This window comes from Haemaphysalis longicornis, unplaced genomic scaffold (assembly GCF_048455015.1).
Source record: "Haemaphysalis longicornis isolate Haplotype H1 unplaced genomic scaffold, Haemaphysalis longicornis Haplotype H1 scaffold_12, whole genome shotgun sequence".
Taxonomy (NCBI): Eukaryota; Metazoa; Arthropoda; class Arachnida; order Ixodida; family Ixodidae; genus Haemaphysalis; species Haemaphysalis longicornis.
The window spans coordinates 34,922,778-34,936,149 of NW_027526225.1; the positions used below are offsets into that span (position 1 = coordinate 34,922,778).

Below are 13,372 nucleotides of genomic sequence, written 5' to 3' on the forward strand. Positions count from 1 at the left end.
TTGCCCAAGGCAAATACGTTCAGTACAAAAACCAAATAATGCTTCTGAAGAAATCGTAAGGTTCAGGCGCACGGCGATTAAGGTAGGGTGGTAACGTCAATGCATTGTTAGCTTGGAGACTAGCGACTTACAAGTGGCCGAAGGGGAAGCGCTCGGCGAGAGGGTGAGCAATTTGTGGCCGGTACCAAAACACGGCAGCTGACAATCAGCTGATCTGTGCCGACGAAATCACTCGCGTGTTGCGACAGTTAGGATGTAGGACGCTGCGCGGAACTTATCTTCTCGTCGAGGCAATCCTTTTGAGCTCACGGGGATGGCCTCACCCGTGTACCGCCATGACGCAGCCCGCGCGTCCCGTTGCTAAGGCCGACACGTCGGCAACGGTTGCCGACATGTCGGCAACGGTTGCTAAGGTTGCCGACATGCGCGCCACACAAGTGAATACAATCTATATGCTACTGAAGGTCCGATAGACCTGCAGACCACGGTAGCAAACATTTGGTGGGTGAAATAAAGTCAGCACCAAAACCTCGCTCCAGCAAATCGGACATCGCACTGCGCACACCACCAGTGCCGTAGAGTGTCTCACGAAAAAAAGGACTAAAAGTAGGGGGAGAGGATTATAGGCCAACTACACTCAAAATTTCGACCACGTAAAAATGATGTCATCATATATTACACATATAAAGAGGGCTAACCGCAAAGTGCTGCGCTTCAAACAATAATGTGTGCGACGCAAGCGGCTCATGAAGATTGGCGTTTGCGGTACCTAAATTAAATTGCATAAAAGATGGTATTACCAGCCTCTGAAGAGAGAGAGAGAGAGAGAGAGAGAGTAAACTTTATTCTTAGCAAAAGGGTAGCGATGCAGCCACTTTAGCTCAGTCCGAGTTGTTCCTTATTCACAGGTTCCCATATGCTTCCCGAGCCTCCTGGCCACTGTGGATCAGCCGAAGTTGGTTTTCTAGGGCGGGGCTGGTCTGCAAGATCTTCCATCGCTTATCCTCTATGCTGACGGAGTCAACAATTATTGGGTGGGGGAGGGTGGACTTGAGTTTTGTGCATTCTCCGGTGGTGTGTTTTAGGGTGCCTGGATTTGAGCATACGGGACATTCTTTTCCGTACTTAATTGGGAACATGCACTTGAGGAGTAAAGGGTTTGGAAAGAGGCTGCCTGTATCTATCGATATATTGATTGTTCTTCCCTGGATAGTTGAGGATGACTGCGCGGAAGGCTTCTTCTATTCTCCCTCCAATATTTGGGGATTTCGGCATATTTCATTATTGTGTGCATTCCTTCTTCCGTTTTCTGTGTGGCCCGGAGGTTTAAGTTTTAGGCTTGTCGTTGGGCGAATTAGTTTCCCTCGATCGAGAAATGCGCGGGGACACAAACGAGTTCAACTCTTGTTCCAGGGGGTTTCCCGCTTGTCACGATTTTGGCGGCACTTTTATAGATCAATACTGTTCTGTATCTGTAGTAGGCTTTTTTCGACTCCGTGAGACTTGTCGCTGCACCACGTTGCGTTAGCGCCAATGCTATGGCGGCCTCTTCGGCTTCCTCTGGTTCCGTGGTGTACAATGATGGACAGTTCACTATTTCATTCCGTCTGGTCACCACTATAGTTGCTTTGTTGGAGAATTTGGGTAGGGCAGCATCAGTGTACAGTATTCTCTCATGTCTCTTTTCTTGCGACAGTTGGTAATTACTTTTACTTTCGCCTCCCTTCTTCTTTTTTTTCTGTTGGGGTCCATGTTCTTTTGGGTTTGTTTTCTTTCAATTTGTGAAGCCCATTGGTAGGACGTGACATAGGTGATGCAACGGGAGCGGGTGCGCCCGTACCGGCGGACACTCACATCTACGAAACCTCCAAATGCACGTGATAGAGTCGTGTTTCGCTCTGTTGTTTGCACAGAACTTCCACTAAAATATGTCGAGACCTATGGAGTTTTGCGCAATTGTGATATCGCGTTGGTCTAAACTGGAATGAACCATACCATTGGACCATCATTTTTGCATCTTCATATCTGTAGGTGTAGCAATCATTGGCTGTTCCAGTAAAAATCCGGTCGAGATTTGCAAAGCTGTTTGCTCGTATGATATCGATAATCTCTGGATAGCTGGCGCCTTAGATATCATCTCGATTTTTTAGGGCAACCAACCCCACACAGGTGGCGGTCAATCACGAACTGTTTTTGCTGTGTGTTTACGTGCGAACAGCTTCCCGGTATTTGACCAGTAACTTTCACCTAGCTGCCAATCAAAGATCGAATTGAAAAATCGTTTTCAAAGCATTTGTCTGCTTCCAAATCAAGATGATGCACAGAAACGAGATAAAGTACCTATCTACCGCTGTTTGCTACTTTCACAAAATATATGTGCGGTTCACAACATTTCGCTTTCAGGTAAACAATGTTTATAACTCCACGAAAGTAACTTCTTTATCTCGAGATGGAAAAAATAACGTAGTTTAGGAGAGGACAAGTTTCGTTAACTTTCGCACCCTGTGGAGACGACCGATCTTTGTGAAAATACATTTGTATCCCCGAACAAGGCTGATTTTGGTTCACCTAGCCAGCGAGAAAACAGTTGCACAAATCTTTGAACCCACGCGTACCATAACTGCCTCTGTACATTATTTCAAAAAGTCTAACGGGTGGAGGTGACGTTGGGACAGTCTAAATCCACAAAATATTGCACGCGGAAGTGCAAGTGGTCAACAGTGATAACAGATTTTTTGTTTCTGTGTGAGGTACTATAAGAACGATAAATGTACAGGAAAGTCCAAACGTCGCGCTATTTTTGTGTTTCAAATAATATTTTCAAAAAAAGAGTTTTGATAACTTCAGAACCATCGCAAGCACTTGTACAATGTGTAAAAGTCTTATCGTTTTATTGCATTAATTAAATGGCCGATATTGATACCAATGCTGTTAGTTTTACAACATGTGATGCCGACGGCGGTACGGCCCACTGGTGAAGAAGAGATATCCGGGTTACCGCATTCCTGCACCAGGGAGTGCGCCGTCTCAGTCGCCGGAGAAGCGCGAGTTCCCCTGAACAGGTTCCTCTGCTCCGGCATAGGCCCCTCGGAAGTTATTTTGGTGGCACTCGGCCAGGTGGAAATGTCGCGTGCTGCAGAGCTACTTCAAAGGCGGAAGTTAGTGTGCTATGCAAGTGCGAAGCTTATGAGTTCCCTATGTGATTTGAAGAACATAAGTGTCTTTTTGAATAAAATGTGGGCCAGGCAAAATTTCAGTGCACTTGGCCTTTAACCCCAAAAGGGACGAAATAAGAAACTAGGAAGGCGCAGTATGCACTATGCCAGGGCAGGACAGGACCGGTTGCACGCCTATGGCGGAGGCCTATGTCCTGTAGTGTACCTGGGCTTATAATGATGATAGTGGTGGTGTGGTGATTTTGACGATTGCAGTGACGATGATAGGTTAGAGTATAAAACAGATGGTGTGAACCTATCAATAATAAAAACATTTAACAAGGCTTTTGTTGTGAAATAAAATTCATGGCTGTCTTGCAAAATTGTTGTGTAAGCACGTTACATGGGCTGTGCATCTGAGAAATGCATATCTGCGCTCGTATACCCGGACCGACATATACGCACGCAGGCACACAAAAACGCCTCTGACGCAAACCCACATCCTAAAGTATCTTCCCAGAAAAGCACACACAAAGATATATACTTTATGCATTACAATTTATTACAACTGCAGAGCAGGAGTTTTCCCGCTGTTATTTGAAGGAACACAAACTCGCGCCCCCAGGCTCCACTTGGGAGAAAGTCGGATCTGTTTACGATATGCTCATTTGTGCTCAAGCGAGTTTAAACATTGTTTCAGCATTCATTGACGCTACCTTCGATAGCGTTCAGTACATTGACATGTTGATATTTTCTTTTGCACTAATAGACTCGTCGTACCGGTGATCAGAATGAGCAGCCTAACTTTAAAATCCCAATGAAATTTTCTCTGGCATCTTCGTATGTATAACTGTAACAATCTCTTTTGCTTAAGCGAGTTGCACTTTTTTCCTTTATTGCTCCATACTTAGTGAACATTCTTTTTTGCAGGAGCAAGATGCTTGACCATCGATTGCAGTGAAACGGGTACAACATTCCTGATGAATCACTGTGGCTATAACCAGACTTGCACGTAAGTATTATCCAAGACACTCTCATCGTCTGTTGTCTACAGCTGTGAAACGTTTGTTTGGCATTAGCCACACTTCACACAAGCCTTCAAAACCTAATCTCATCCCCGTCCGGAATATTTTATTCATACCCGTGGTAGAGTGAATACATTTGGCGTAAAGCACATTCATTGAACCTAATTTGTGTCTGTGCGCTGTTGCGCCCATCCCATCTGTTCTATATGAATTTATTAAATGTCTACAATCATAGCTGAGATATAACCAGGGACTGAAGAGAACATAGCCTTCGCTGGTCACGGCCACTGCATGAACTGTCGTATTGACGTCGCGCTAGTTAGTTATCAATGAGTTTTAACGTTCTTAGCCGGCAGCATATAAATTTCAATTAATTTTTTGATAATTCCAACTTTTTGTGTGTTCACGCACCGTTTTCTCTTGTTAAAGCGAAATGAAGTCAAGATACAAGCTGGATTCATTAGGAAGTCTGCTTTTGCAGATAACAATAATACCAATTTTATCACGAAATTAAAAAAAAATCCAGTTATTCTAGAAAACACATGAGGCCATGGAGACTCCGCTGACACTTTCGGTGATTTTTCCACGAAGTGACAGAATCTTGTTTCTGCGATTGTAGGCCGCCGGCCTATGTCACCATCAACAAACAGGACTGGGTGATAGTAGTGGTCTCTAGCTATGTTACATTGTATCACTTGAATGCTACTGTGAAGTTAACACACTTAAAATTGACTTTGTTGCTAGCCCATATTACGTTCTCCTGCCGTTTTTGTAACTGCAGCGTGAATGTTGAAAGTTTCAAATCGAAGCTTTCAGCCTCTCACTAATTTCATGTGTCGTCTACACAAAGCGCACTGCCAGAAAGCGACTTTTTTGACGATGATGATCGCAGATGAAATAAGGCAAAATTAAATCGCTTCCGTGGTCCAGATAGAACCTGGGTACACTCGCTATGAAGCCGCTTTTTAATCGTTTCCGCATTGCCGGCATGGCTGTCAAAGGAAACCTGGTCACCTCGGGGTCCTTCTATGCAACTAAGGGCACTACGGCCGCACAAATCGCCTTATCCATCCCCATGATGGAAACCCGGTTCAAGCAAATGTACACGGACTCCCACTCGGCGGCAAGAGCCTTCCTCAAAGCAACTCTTGCCAAAGAGGCCGCCAGGATTCTACAAGGAAGAAAACAAGAGACGTTTTATAACATCACATGGTTCCCGGACCACATGGGCCACGGAGTTTACCACACCCTCCCCAACGACAACGAGTTCGCTCACGATCGCGCGCGAGAAACCGTCCGCCGCGGCGATCGAACAGGCCGAGCTCCCGAGGCCCCAAAAGAGTTCCGAGACGCGTTACTCACGTTCAACGAGATATTCACACACTACCAACTTAGGCGAAGAACATTTCCGCTGGCCCACCCTGCTCGCCCACACCCACATTCCGCCGCCTTTAGAATGCTTCAGACCGGTTCCTCCCCAACCAGGAGCAAGTTTAGCTTATTTAACCCGGAATTAACCCTCTCTGTCTCCTCTTACTGTAACTTTGGTAGAGACAACCGGATGCATACTGCATCCATACTGCATACTACTCATACTACCCAGTATGCAGTATGCATACTGCATACTGCCCAGCTGCATACCGGCTACCACATTCTTTATTTACCCGACAAAAACCCACAATGAATTTCTAAAATGAACGACCGCTTCTAGAAATAAAAAGACGGAGGAACGTGAAGCTTTGTAAAATCAAGTCCCACATCAAGCGAACCAATCCAGAAGCGAGCGGCTCCACATCACACCACCATGCCGTATACACATAAAGTATCTTTCCAGTAGCACTGTTTACTGCACTGCGATTGTGCCCTCAAGTGGTTTATGGATAAGGACATTCCATGCCTTTCTCTAGTGTTCACCATTCGTCGTCGTTAGACGGAAGGGTGATTTTCTGTCTACTTTTGGACGCGCAGGCACTCCTCTCCTTACAAAAACTATCTGGGCCAGACAGACAGACATTGAACTTTATTAAGTCCGGAAGGTCTAACCCAGCCGTCCAGAGGACCGTCCAGAGTAGGCGCGGACCGCACCTGCGCGGGTGGCGGGCGGTTTAAGACCTCCGCCCTAACGCAGGTCTGCTGGACAGCCCGGAGTTGAGTGCAGTAGTCTTCGCTGTGGAGGGCCATGGTCCATTCTCCCTCTGTGATGAGTTCCGCGTCCTCTTGTAATGCCGGGCACTGCCATACCATATGGTCAAAGTTACAGTAAGCTACCGTAAGAGGAAACATGCCCTTCTTTGCCTCTATCAAGGCATGTTAACACTCCTGGTTCTTCCTTTAAAGAGCTGAAGGCCAAAGTTGAGAATCTAGTTTTAAAACGTATCACGATCGCGAGGTTCGTGAGTCCTACCTTATCTATGAGTTCAGGTCAGCCTCGTTTGGCTGCAATGAAAGTAACAGAAAACTTACGGGTGTTTTCTCGGAATAAAATTTCAGCTTTCGCCTTCTCTTCCCCCCTCCTTCTTATTCATATGCTTGAATTGTGCATTCCTCAGCATTGTGTTATGCCTGTTCATTTCTTTCCCCCTCGATAATATTCTCCCATCAGTTGGCGACGCCAAGGAGACAGTTATAGGCTCGTGGTAGCACCTCCTCCTTAAGCACGGTGGCTTCACTAAACAAGTCTGACCAGCAACTCTGGGAATTATGTCCTGGGTAGGAGGCTGCGTTACCATTGTTAGCTTTGGTACTCTCAACCCGTAATCGCTTTGTGCACGCCAGCGTTTCTGATTGCTGTTCTATACCCCTTCCTTTTTTGTATTTCTGTTTTCTAATATTCATTGCTGACCGCCTCGGCGTTCCCTCAACTGGTACCATGTGGCGACCAAACTTCGCGTCATGTGCGTGCACCTGCATTCTGTTATGCTCCTTTTCATGGCTTGTTTGACCCTGTCTTTTTTTCTTTTCTTTGTTCTCTCCTTTTTTCCTGCTTTTCGATGCTCTTTGGATAGGAATGTGCACTCATGTCCTGTAAAAACTCGCTGTCTGTTTGCTTTTCTGCGCGCTGCCCCTTTCTCCAACCACCAGAAACCAAGTAGAGTATTCTTTCATGTTCCAATCTCCTGACTCTGATTCTTACAATGAATGTGTATGGCCAAATGTGCAATATATGCGTGCATGGGCATATCTTTTGGCCGCTATCTTGCCTCCATTTCCCACGGGACACTGAAAATACCCATTACCTTGTTCTTTTTATTTTTCTTCATACTTCGTTCTCATGTTCACACCAGGTGACTCTGATTTCTTTGTTATGTTTTTTAATCCCATGCCAAATGCACGCAAGGGAATATCTTGTTTATACCAATTTCTTCCCCTCATGTTGCCGCCGGAGGAAAGGAGAATTGCCTTAATTTTTTTCCTTCCGTTTCTACTTTCCTCAGTTGTTTTGTCTGAAGTTCGTATCGGGTGACTGTGATTTCTTGTGATCCCTTTTTCCCCTCTTTCACTTCTCTCATTTTTTTCTCTTTCGCTGCCCACCAACTATATTACCATTGTACAAACTCTACCTTCCCTTTCCCAGCCTTAACCCTTGCTACATTCTCGTTATATACAACTTTGAAACAAACTTATTCCGTACTCTGAAGAAAGGAAGTCCTCTTCCTGAAACGTCAGTAAACTTTGATTCTGTAATGTTTTTCCCACGTCGCTGTCTCAACTTTAGTTATATATACCGGGTAACCGAGCTATCATGCACCAAGATATAAAAAAGAGTATTGGTGTAACTTGAAGAAAACCTAGTGGAAAATGTTTCAGTACTGTATAGAATCGGACAGTATTTTTTCGCTAATGAGACTTAATATTTATTTGTAATTATATAACTCGAGAAGTACGGTCCTAATCCCTAAAGTATCAATGAGGCACTTGCAGGTATCAATGAGGGGCATCTAACTGTGGTATTTTCAGCTACGAACTAATTGCGTACACATTTATTCTTTCTGATAAAGAAAACCAGCGAAATATGCAAAATAATACGTGACGGCGCCTCCTTGCGCATCGTAAAGCGACGCCCTCAACCAAGCTACCTATAAATTAGCCAGAATGAAATGAACAAAATAAAGAACGAAGAAATCGCGACCGGCTTTGTGCCTTATCTGCACACGCACGTCGCGAAACTTGCTGTTGCTGTTTCTTCCATGCATGCCATTATCAAGGAGATGCGCTATCTTTTTGGGCGGGTCACAGGCGAAGCAGTTGCTTTCAATCACCTTATTTCGGGACGCTGCTTTACAATTCCCGGGGAATCGCCGTGACGTGGCATTTTTCATAATTCGTGGGGTTTTTATCAGTCAGAATAAATGAGTACGCAATTAGTTCGTCGCTGAAAATACCACTGTTAGATGCCAATTGTGGGTACCAACAAGTGACTCATTGACACTTTACGGATTAGGACAGTACTTCTCGAGTTAGATAATAATTACCAATATGTAGTGAAGTGTAATTAACGAAAAATTTAGTCCGCTTCTTCACAGTACTGCAAACATTATGCACTAGGTTTTCTTCGAGTTACATCATTGCTCTTTGTTTAAATCTTGGTGCATGATCGCGGCGACAACCTGTATGTATATATATATATATATCTTTATATACATAAATATATATATATATATATATATATATATATATATATATATATATATATATATATATATATATATATATAGTAAGGAAATGAGGGGCTCGTTGAGGAAATACAGAAAGATAGGTCAGCAGTCTACAACGCCAAAGGAGGCATAGGGGTGTGGTTAGGCTCTTTTCTTTATCACTACAGATAATTAAGTAAACATTTTTTTTAATTATACAGAAGAAAGAAAGAAAGAAAAACACACGCCCAGAGTGGGGACCGAACCCACGCCTTTCGATTACATGTCGAATGCCTTACCAATTCGGCTATCTGGGCGACTGTGTTCTCCTTCACTTTCTCGGCTATTTATTTTTACTAGAGGTGTATCTGACGCTTGAGGGTGGTAGCCAGCGCCACTCTGACTACACGGGGAGAAGGGGACCTTCTTTTTAACCCCCGGGGCGTGACCCGAACGTCTACAGCCTGTCATGAGCGGGTTACTGGCGGGAAGCCCTCTTATGCCACCTAGGCATCAAGGCTGCTAGAAACGAGACCCTCGCCTAGGTCTCGTTTCTTGCAGCCTTGATGCCTAGGTAGCATAAGGGTCTCGTTTCTAGCAGCCTTGATGCCTAGGTAGCATAAGAGGGCTTCCCGCCAGTAACCCGCCCATGACAGGCTGTAGACGTTTGGGTCACGCCCCGGGGGTTAAAAAGAAGGCCCCCTTCTCCCCGTGTAGTCAGAGTGGCGCTGGCTAACACCCTCAAGCGTCAGATACACTTGTAGTAAATATAAATACCCCAGAAAGTGAAGGGGAACAAGTCGCCCAGATAGCCGAATTGGTAAGGCATTCGAGATCTAATCGAAAGGCGTGGGTTCGGTCCCCACTCTGGGCGCGTGTTTTTCTTTCTTTGTACGTAAATTATAAAAAAATATAACTTCATTAATCGTCAAAAAATTAAACTAACCATTCCCCTATGCTTCCTTTGGCGTTGTAGACTGCCGGCATTTCTTTCTGTATTTCCTAAATGAGCCCCTCATTTCCAAATCATATTATCATGCCAAAGCTTAGCGAGGGCCTCGGTTCTGGCAGCCTTGATGCCAAGGTAGCATAGGAGGTCTTTCCGTCAGTTACCCGCTCATGACAGGCTGTAGACGTTCAAGTCACGCCCCGGGGTTCGAAAATAAGGTCCCCTTCTCCCCGTATACTGTGAGTGGCGCTGGCTAACACCCTCAAGCGTCAGATACACTTGTAGTAAATATAAATACCTCAGAAAGTGAAGGGGAACACAGTCGCCCAGATGGCCGAATTGGTAAGGCATTCGAGATCTAATCGAAAGGCGTGGGTTCGGTCCCCACTCTGGGCGCGTGTTTTTCTTTCTTTCTTTCTACGTAAATTATAAAAAAATATAACTTCATTACCGGTCAAAAAATAAACTAACCATTCCCCTATGCTTCCTTTGGCGTTGTAGACTGCCGGCATTTCTTTCTGTATTTTCTAAACGAGCCCCTCATTTCCAAATCATATTCTCCTGCGAAAGCTTAGCGAGGGCCTCGGTTCTGGCAGCCTTGATGCCCAGGTAGCATAAGAGGGCTTTCCGTCAGTTACCCGCTCATGACAGGCTGTAGACGTTCAAGTCGCGCCCCGGGGTTCGAAAAGAAGGTTCCCTTCTCCCCGTATAGTCTGAGTGGCGCTGGCTAACACCCTCAAGCGTCAGATACACTTGTAGTAAATATAAATACCCCCGAAAGTGAAGGGGAACACAGTCGCCCAGATAACCTAATTGGTAAGGCATTCGAGATCTAATCGAAAGGCGTGGGTTCGGTCCCCACTCTGGGCGCGTGTTTTTCTTTCTTTCTTTCTACGTAAATTATAAAAAAATATAACTTCATTACCGGTCAAAAAATAAACTAACCATTCCCCTATGCTTCCTTTGGCGTTGTAGACTGCCGGCATTTCTTTCTGTATTTCCTAAACGAGCCCCTCATTTCCAAATCATATTCTCCTGCGAAAGCTTAGCGAGGGCCTCGGTTCTGGCAGCCTTGATGCCAAGGTAGCATAAGAGGGCTTTCCGTCAGTCACCCGCTCATGACAGGCTGTAGACGTTCAAGTCGCGCCCCGGGGTTCGAAAAGAAGGTCCCCTTCTCCCCGTATAGTCTGAGTGGCGCTGGCTAACACCCTCAAGCGTCAGATACACTTGTAGTAAATATAAATACCCCAGAAAGTGAAGGGGAACACAGTCGCCGAGATAGCCGAATTGGTATGGCATTCGAGATCTAATCGAAAGGCGTGGGTTCGGTCCCCACTCTGGGCGCGTGTTTTTCTTGCTTTCTTTCTACGTAAATTATAAAAAATATAACTTCATTAACGGTCAAAAAATAAACTAACCATTCCCCTATGCTTCCTTTGGCGTTGTAGACTGCCGGCATTTCTTTCTGTATATATATATATATATATATATATATATACATACAGCGAATCAGAATAGAAAATGAGGGGCTCGTTGAAAATAAGACAGAAAAAAGGGTTGGCAGTCAAGAAAACCTCGTAAAGCAAAGGGGAGGATATGGTAGGTCATGGAACCAGATAAAGAACTTAGCAAGAATTAAAGTGGAGAAAAAATGCCCGCCAGGTGGGATCCGAACCTACGACCTCCAGAATACCGGTCTGGTGCGATAACCACTACGCTACCGGTGGGGCTATTTTTCCCCTCCCCTTTCTGGGGTATTTATCTCAATGTAAATTTTTTCGGAGTGGCGCTGGTCGGAGTTACGCTGGTAACCACCCCCAAGCACATGAAAAAATTACATTGACATAAAATCACCAGAAAGTGAAGGGGACAAATAGCCCGGCCGGTAGGGTGGTGGTTATCGTACGAGACCGGTATTCTGGAGGTCGTGGGTTCGGATCCCACCTGGCGGGCATTTTTTCTCCACTTTCTTTCTTTCTAAATTCTTTATCTGTTTCTATGACTTACCAAATCTTCCCCTTTGCCATCCGAGGTTTTCTTGACTGCCAAACCTTATTTCTGTCTGTGATATATATATATATATATATATATATATATATATATATATATATATATATATATATATATATATATATATATATATATATATATATATATTTATTTAAAGAACAATGACAATGAAGCTTTACTCACTTAGCCAAATGTGAGTAACGTGACTTGCCTTAATCAGAGTACACTTACATGATTTTGCTGTATATATAAATATATATATATATATATATATATATATATATATATATATATATATTTAATTTTGAAGAAGGTAGCACCGTCAGACCTCTGGCAACGTTTCGACAAGGGGACTTGTCTTTTTCTTGAAAAACACAAGAAAAAATAAAAAAAACCCGGTGTTCATTTTTTGTCCACCTAAACCGTGTCGATGGCTCAGAGGTACAGCACTCGCCTCGCATGCGGGAGGTAACGGGTTCGAATCCTAGTACCGCCGGGCACCCACCAGCTTCTTTATTGGGTACTGCATCCTTGGTCGAGTGCGGACCCTTCAAAAGGGAATCCACCCCTGGAAAGCTGCCTTCACACTTCTGAGAAGCCCATGACCCTTGTCCATCTTGCGGGGCCCCCGGCCCTCATGCCGGGTTCCGCCATTGCCGGGGGTGAAAGCGTCTGGCGGCATGTCCTGCCACAAGCTGTTCCGATTTGAGCGTCAAGCGTTTCTGTGGAATGCACCATGTGCATTCATGTATCTTGGTGGCGCCGGGCACCTACCGATAAAATAGGTACAAACGACTCCCCGGCCTAGCGCTCGGCCCTTGTGTGGGACTAAACGCTTCGGAAGTACACCCGCCTTGCACCGGAATTCGCCACCTATGGAAAGGTACGGCTGCAAAAAGCAAGAACGCTTTTTCTCCGCTAGCAATGGAACTGGAAATCTAGGAACCCTACCTATTTCCTGTTCGGTTGCTAGCTCATTGTGCAATGTTGTTTTGGGCGCTGTATCTATTCTTTCCATCCGCGGGCTGGGGGGCAAAACACAGTCTTCGTTCGTGCCTGTATGGATCCGTCGGATCCAGTCTCCCAATCCACTGAATATTTATTGTGCACTTTTCCCTTGTTTCTAAAACTGTGATTGTCCACGCTTCGGCACTGTCTGAACTTGCAGCCCACGCCACGCGCGTCGCCACGTCGTTGTGCTATCTTGAGAGCTGCCTTGTTAATTCAACCCCCCTCTCTCTCTCCCTTTCTCACTCTATCTCGTTTTTTGTTCTTGTTGTACAACGGGCATAGCCCGACTATATGCATACTCTCCTTTTCCAAAACATCTTCCCCTCCTTGTCACAGTTTTTCGCAAAGCTATATAACAAATGTGTTTCAAATGTTTATGGAGGCAAAATCATATGACCGTACTCTGATGAAGGCAAGTCGCATTGCTGCTACGTGACTAAACTTTATAACTTTCTTTTTAATTATTCTAGCGACGTGTGCGTCTCTTTACCTAAAGGGGCCCTGAAAGGCATTTTGAGCACACCAAATGAACTAGAGCAACCGTTAGATTAGGTCGTCAACGTCTTCTGTGCCAAGTATTACTCTTTT

At 44.9% G+C, this 13,372-nt stretch overlaps 1 non-coding gene across 1 annotated transcript; it reads right to left on the minus strand.

The window, feature by feature from the left end:
* Nucleotides 1-9,059: 9,059 nt before the first annotated feature.
* On the minus strand, nt 9,060-9,131 carry Trnat-ugu (transfer RNA threonine (anticodon UGU)). The gene has a single exon. It is a non-coding gene; the product is annotated as a tRNA-Thr (tRNA).
* Between the last annotated feature and the right edge of the window lie 4,241 nt (nt 9,132-13,372).